We start from the raw sequence: 6,000 nt of genomic DNA, 5'->3' as shown, positions 1-6,000 counted from the left end.
AGTCCAGAGTGCAGCATAGGAAAGAAGCTGCTTTTCTCACTATTTTATTTAGTCTCTTTCTGTCCCCCTCTGCGCTGCCAGGGGCCCAGCAGAAAACAGCATAGAGGAGGGCTGATGCCAACACAGAGTCATAGAAAATTTTAAGCAGGGGCCTGCTCACTCCAAAGGCACGCAGCCTCCTCAGGAGGTGTAGGCGCTCTGGCCCTTCTTGTACAGGGTGTCGGTGTCATGAGTATAGTCCAGTTATTATTGACATCAACACCCAAGTATTTGAAACTCTCCACAGTTTCTATGTCCTGCCCCTGGATGTTCACAGGGGAGTGAGGTGGAGATCTTCTCCTGAAGTCGATCACCAACTCTTTGGTCTTACTCTTCTCCCACCAGTCCACAAATTTCATGATGACCGATCAATACTTTTGCTGGCTCCCCTCAGAAACACAGCCTGCAACAGCAGTGTCATCGGATAACTTCTGGAGATTGCAGCTGTCAGTGTTGTAGGTTAAGTCTGAGGTGTAAAGGGTGAAGAGGAACGGAGACAGAACGTTGCCCTAGGGGTCCCCGGTACTGCAGACTGCCACCTCTGACTTACAGCCGTGCAGCCTTACAGTACGTACTGAGGGTGGTCGGTGAGGTAGTTGATGGTCCAGGCAGCAAGATGTCTGACCACAGCGTCCTCCACTCCAGCTTCCCTCTAGCCAGCTCTGGTATGATGGTGTTGAAAGTGCTGGAAAAGTCAAGAACCTTGACTCTCACTGCACTCCAGGTGGGTGTGCCCCTCCTGCAGCAGGTAGATGATGGCATCCTCCACTCTGATGTCAGGTTGGTAAGCAAACTGCAGCGGGTCCAGGGTGGGGCTCACCATGGTGTGTAGGTGGGTTAGGATGAGGGACTCCATGGTCTTCATCAGATGGGAGGTCAGCATAACTGGTCTAAAGTTGGCCAGTTCCTTGCCATGCAGAATTTTGGAAACTGGTACCACACATGAGGTCTTCTAGAGAATAGGGACCACCCCCAGGCTGAGGCTTGGGTTGTAGATGTAGTTGAGGACCTCGCAGAGCTCATCAGCATAGTTCCTTAGCAGCCTTGGAGGAATCCTGTCTGGTTCCTAAGCTTTCCTCTGTTTCAGTCTCTTCAGTCTCAAGCCCACCCAGAAATAAAAAGTTGGCAAAGAATATAATTACATGCATTATGTCTCAGTTATAACATCGTTAATCAGCAACTTATTTTCTTTAAACTTTATTTATTATTATAAAATGTATTTTGTCTCAAACAATCAAATAAGGCTTGCAGTGTTTCCCTATTTGTGGTTCTTGGTTTCTTGGTCTCACAGACCCTTGAGATGACCTTCAACTTTTGCATTTGCTGCAATTTCCTAATTAAATCACAAACCAGCTAAAAAGCTTTCTGATACTTGCTGCTTGTAAAAGCTTTCTTTAATTTGTGGACATCAATTATTTTAATTTTCTGTGTGCAAGGTTGCTCTTTAGGCGAGTCATGGCTGCTGATTATTGGGAAGAGGTAAGAGGAGTCAATTTTCCAAATTTGCATCCTATGACCTTTTCTAACAATGACTGTGAACAAGTCGCAACCTTAACAAGGTAATTAATTTCTCCGACTCGATGGAAGTCTTGGGAAATAAAATAACCTTTTTTTTTTGCACATTTTAACTTATTTCCTATTTCCCATTGTTTGGTTGGTTCTAAAGAAGAAAATTATGACTTTTTTGTTAATAGAGAAAATCCATTTATTAACACAAGGATTGGATTGCGTATTTAGCTTCCAGGCATGAACAACTATGTCCTGGAACTCATTCCAAAAAAGGTGTCACAAGCATGCTCATCATTATTCACATGGCCATACAAAAACATAATACAAAAGACCAGAGTCCAATGACCCAGGAGAACAAGGGGTGGGTCATTAGGACTGTCCGGATTAAGCACAGCATTATGTTGTTCCTTTCCTACCCTGGATAGAGTTCTCACTGTTGAACCAGCGAATGGTGAATGGATAGGAGCTGGGAACAGGAGGTAGGAGCTACAATTAAACATTTTTGAAGGCATTGATTTGAATATAACTTGGAATGTGTTTGGGAGCGAGGGCCTTCAGAATGGTCAATTATTGGATATGATTAATTGATTGATCGGTGGACTTCATTGAACTCACAGTGGAGAAATTTACTTGTTACATCAGCTCAGGATTTGCATAAATGTTAACCTTAGTTTTTTTTACTAAAATTTCTAATGATTTGAATGAACACTTTGAACATTCTGTCTGGAGATTTTAGTCATCGTTTTAATGACCAATCAACACAAAGAGGAGATTAGGTGTAACCGTAAAGTTTGCCATTCAAGAAGAAAAAAACATATCGTATGTCTTTAATTCAGTAAGCTAACAAAAAAAACAACATTGAAATCGTGCGTGAGGGAAGATAAAAGGTTAATTTCATCCCTGAATAAATTTGATGCCCTAAGAGCTCCCCTTAAAGCAGCTTCTACCTCAATGAAAGTCAGGCTATCTGTGACAAACCCAATTGCGTAACTCATGGTAAGCAGAGAGTGCAGTTGCTTATGGGCCCCCAACCTCTTAGGGGCCCCATCACTGATACCTGGTAGGCCCCCTACACAATTTTGACTAGGACATCACTTTGCAGATGTAATGGTGCGAAAAATTCCTCTTAACTCACCTGATACTGGGTTAACTGACCGGACCGCATTTATACCCCAACACATGGCAGATTTCAACATGATGGTGAGCCGTTTAAACATGACACCAATAGCAAAGCAGACAGTGGTACTTTTAATTACTATGTTAATAACTGTGTATAGTTCATTAGACATTAGGTATAAAATACATCATATAATATGTTTCAAACCGCAATAAAGATCTTAAAAGAACGATGTATTTGAGTATTTTATTTTTTACAATACGACTTGGAATTATGGGTAATCCAGACCGTAGATTAAAACCATAACCGTTACGTACAATGTAATAGCGAAGGGGGGGGCGGGTAGGGGATGGGGTATTGTGCTTCATATGGGGCCCACCTACAGTAGATAATGTTGCTTACGGGCCTATTGTTGTGTTGTTACGCCATTGGACAAACCCGTGACTGAAAGGATGACTTTTATGGAATAGGTACAGTTTTTTTCACAAAACAAAAATATTATATTATAAAATAGAGATATTTTGTATGTACTATTTTAGAAATAAATTTTTTACAATATTTACTCTGCTTGTGAATCTTAGCTCTGCCTTCAGCATCATCAAGTGGACTGTAACTTCACCAGAGGCTCGGCCAGTTTAGTGTCTTTCAGCTGGTCCACTGATCTAGTCTGAACTTGGTGTTAACCAGCTTAAGATAACAGGGGTTAAGACTTTAGGAGAACAGCTCCCTTGCTTCCTTAACGATAAAGTTTCGGCTGTGAAATACTTTCATCCAGACTCACCGTATCCTGCGACCTGGGATGTTCATTGGAGGGACCAGTAGGAAGCATATTTCTTAGGCAACTTAAGAAGTGCAACATTCCAACAAAAACATTGGTTATAACAGCAGTTGCTTTTCATTGTCTAAGGTAGCATTATTCAATCTCTTTATGAACATCCAACTCAATTTAATTTGGTTCATCCCACAACCTGTAAAGTTGCAAACTGTAGATCATTTTCATTTGATGTACTGTGAGGAGTAAAACTAACTAGCATTTTATATAGCTTGACAATAATAAGCAATGTGAAACAAAGTCACATTTTCATTCTAATAATATTATACAGATCAAAGACATTTTAGAAGACATGCATCGAAGAACAGGGGTAAAATAAAACATATCTTTCATTCCATTCATTCCTTTATTAAATAGCAACAAGATATATAACCTTTTTTTGTCTGCTCTGCTACCTCAGGACCATCCCAAACTGTCAGATTACATCCTCTTAGAAATGGTGTACAGTAGCTCTTAAAGCTACAGTGTGTAATTTTCAGCGACATCTAACGTCCAGACTGCAGACTGCAGCAACATCAATATCTCCCCCCACCGCTTCTCCCCCCCAACAGTACGGCAAGTGTTTTGGGACAAAATGTCTTCCACGACGTCCGCATCACCTACCTTCTCAAGTGATGAGGTTTGTTTACATAGATAATTTTACAGATAGTATTTCATTAGTCTGTGTAGGGTATAGATTTCATGTAGACTTAAGATAATAAATATACCCGTTATTTTTTCTACATCGTTGTGACGTTTTGGTGAGCTGCTTTGCATGGTGATATAAACAGACGAAGTAATTGTAGTCATTAGTTTAACAGCGAGATTGTGTTCGCTGGAAGAATATATATTCCCCGTTTACAGAGTCCAAGTCTTGTTTGTGGCACGGGGGTTACAAGGCGAGGAAGAGGGAGAGGAAGAGGGCGAGGAAGAGGGCAGAGAGGCCGGGGTGGGCGTGCAGCTAGGGCCAGGCGAGGGAGAGGTGCCAGCGGGGTGACAAGAGCAGAGGAGGAAAGGCTTGAAGATCTCCAAAGGAGCCGGAGAGAAGTAACCGAGGTATATATCCAGAAAATTATTTTACAGAAAATTACTGAATCATTATCTGTGAAACGTCAGGGACGTTGCTGAATAAGTATACTGGAGAGTAACAGCATCATCACGCAGCATGTTATTGTAATGGGCGATCTCGCAATCGCTAGTTTGTTGGCTCTGCGCTGCCGTAGCGCAAAGATGTCTGCCTCCATGGCTGCGAGACCCGCTCCTATGTAATTATAAATAACGAATTCTAAGGCAACGCAAATATTAAGGTTAAGAGGCTGAGCTCGTAGATGATGATAAATAACAGCTATGTATAATATATTACATTTCTGACTGTATATCCCTGTAATTATTATACACTGTAGCTTTAAGACAAAGTTCAGGTTCTCATTTTTGACTTTCAGAAAACAAGGTTTTATATGTTTTACATGTCACAACTAGATATATCTGTTGATCTCATTTTCTGCTAGCTGTAGAAGTAAGTTCTGGTTGTTATTTTGGATTTAGAAGGTGCAGCTTGTCTCAGTTTTTAAGAACAGATGGACAGTCATATGCACATTTATTGTGACCCTAATTAATAAAACCTAATTTAGAAAGCCTTTCAACGGAAGGAAACAAATTAAGCCTGCAAAGCAAAAACACTACCGTAATAAGATTTCTACAAAATATAGGTTTTAGAAAAATGAACACTGTACTATATACTGCATCCTATTAAATAATAAACTTTTTTATAACGTGATTTAGCCTTTACCAATTTCACACTTTGTGTGACGTATTTATTTTGGCCTTTAAAAATTGGCTTCTGTTTTGGTGTATTTGCTGACAATTGTCATTGTCTCTCAATGTATTTTTTCTAATCTGAAATATAAAAAAGATAACAGTCAAAAATTGAATAGAAGCAATCTAAGAATGATAAAAGATAATTTAAAAATTAATTTGATTTCAGTTTAAAAGACAACAAATATTATTACAGACAGAATGGAAGTAATTATTTAAACATAATCACTTAAAAACACCAACAGAATTTATCAAAATTCAACTTCTTTATAAAAAAAAACAGATCAAGATAATTTCATAAGTCAAAGATGGTAAAAAATAATGCAGGTCAACATTAACAATAAAATTAGACCATTAAACATTTATCTTTTGTCATATCACGACTTAGGAATTATTATTCAAGGTGGAGAGTTCAATAGCTGTGCCACAGACATGCAAGAGCCTTAACATCTCTGTAGAGATTGATTGCATCTGAAGCGAAGCCTGGACTACTATGCTCAGCTGTCTGGGGTGAAATGTGTTGCAGATATACAACTGACCTTTACATGGCATGGCTGAGCTATATGAGCTGTTCATGTCATACACTTGATCTTATGTTAACAGTGAGCTTTCCATGTAACAGACTCAGACCATAGCTGGATATCTTCCTGTAGACAGTTGTGGTATCATGCTGTCCTCTTGTGGTGGAAGTGAATAAGTGTTTTATTGC

The sequence above is a fragment of the Cyprinodon tularosa genome, unplaced genomic scaffold (assembly GCF_016077235.1).
Source record: "Cyprinodon tularosa strain WSP-4 unplaced genomic scaffold, ASM1607723v1 ctg51, whole genome shotgun sequence".
Taxonomy (NCBI): Eukaryota; Metazoa; Chordata; class Actinopteri; order Cyprinodontiformes; family Cyprinodontidae; genus Cyprinodon; species Cyprinodon tularosa.
This window is presented reverse-complemented; position numbering follows the sequence as displayed.